Here is a 2,082-nt window from a genome sequence, read left to right as displayed (position 1 = left end):
AGGGTTAATCCATTTGACCTAATCAATATCTGCCTATTCATAAAATATGTGATATTTTACATATTTACATAAAGTATAGTATAAAAATATGTTTATGTAAATTTATAAAACTACTCCTTGTAGGCTACTTGTAGGCTACTTCTACTAAAACTGCTTACGTAAGGGAAAGTTCACAAAAGAAATGAATAGTTGTACATAAAATAACAGTAAATAAAACAATTATAAAGCAAAACCTGAAATGCATCTCTACTTTTTTTTTAAGGGGGGGGTGGGGTACACAAGTTATAATCATGATTTCTATGTTTGCCACAGTATGAGCGCACCGTGAGTGTGCAGTGACCTCACATTGTGACCACAGTATGAGAGCACAGTGAGTGTGCAGTGACCTCACATTGGGAGCATAGTATGAGCACACAGTGAGTGTGCAGTAACCTCACATTGGGAACATAGTATGAGCACACAGTGAGTGTGCAGTAACCTCACTTTGGGAGCATAGTATGAGCACACAGTGAGTGCGCTGTGTGGTTACACTTTTAGCTCACTGTGACACACAATTCCACCGCTTTAAGACAAATGGATTTGTTGTGTTTTCATATTCAAGAGATTATAAGCAAGATACAACTTTTTGGGGGGGTTTGCATCGAATTTTACGCATGATAAATTTGTTTATGAATAAAGATTGATCTGTTGAAAGCAGTTATTTTGAGTTAGATGCCAAAAGTTCTCCTCCTATTCAAATTTGACATTGAAGTGGTGTATACAACATATTTGCCCACCGGCAAATATAGCTGCCGCACATTCAAATACAATTTTCAAGAAAGAAAAATAAATGCAGAACATGTTCACATATGACACTATTAACATGACTATATGCATGAAACCATTCAGAAAAATTTGGGCACAAATGGGTTAACAAATATGCTATATGCATTTAGCTTACTATGTCACAATACAACGATGTTGCTTCACTGAAGTATAGTAGAAAATAGGTAGCGTAGTCTCGTAGAGTAAAATGAATGTCTGGACAGGTTTTTTTTATACAGTAATGACATTGGGTTAATTCATTTCCTGAAAATAATGTAGCCTAACGTTTCTGAATATCTTAATAGCCCTATACACATATACGTAATTTTCATTTTGAAAAATATTGTTTATATATCTATTTTATTTTATAATTTTTTGTTTATTTTACTTCATTTTATTTGCTTTATTTTTTTAATTAACTTTTATTTCTTTATTTATTTATTATTTTTTTTGAGAGTTCCTAGTATTTATTGGGAGGCTTCTTGAGATTTACCTTTTTTGGTTGACAGATGACATTGTGGAGAACATTTTTATTTGTGTAGTGTTTACACACGTAATTCCGCAGAACTGCGCTCGATTTTTTTTTTATAAATTATGATTTGTAAATATGAACATCTTGAAATAATACATTGTCCATTAGGGGGCGACACGCTTCGCATAGATGCAACAATTTGCGGTTGAAAACGATACAGATCATTTGTTTGCAGGAATATCTACCAACAATCCATGACTATTAAATCCCACCAGATTATGAAAAAACAAAAAAGGGTTTTTGCAAACTAAATAAAATGAATAATTTTGTAATAATTTCTTCAACATGTTCTGTGGTATATTCACCAATGTTTGAGCGCTTCCTGTCACTCAATATGCATCAGTTCTGTCTGATATAAAAAAAATTTTATCAAATATTTATTATAAACATCGACAAATCCAAGTGGAAAAATATTTTTATAAATATCTGATGTGTTTTTAAAAAGTATGCACGCAGCTGTGAAATCTTATTTTATATTTTTTAAAGAAAACACTTGCTTCTGTCAGTAGTATTTCTTTAAAAAGCATGCTTATATTTCAAGTTTACGTCAAGTGTATAATATATATTTTATGTAGTAGGCCTATCAGTCTGAGAACAGGTTGTTTTAGGAGTAGTGAGCAAGGTCCAATATTAAAGAGGGCTCAGGGCAAAAATGCCATAAAATAAGACAGGAAAAGACCTGATATTTAAAATGAACATCAAAAATACGTTCTTCTGCTTTTTGTTTTTCATTTATGTTTTTCTGA

The sequence above is a fragment of the Sinocyclocheilus anshuiensis genome, unplaced genomic scaffold, assembly GCF_001515605.1.
Source record: "Sinocyclocheilus anshuiensis isolate Anshui unplaced genomic scaffold, SAMN03320099.WGS_v1.1 scaffold235, whole genome shotgun sequence".
NCBI lineage: Eukaryota > Metazoa > Chordata > Actinopteri > Cypriniformes > Cyprinidae > Sinocyclocheilus > Sinocyclocheilus anshuiensis.
This window is presented reverse-complemented; position numbering follows the sequence as displayed.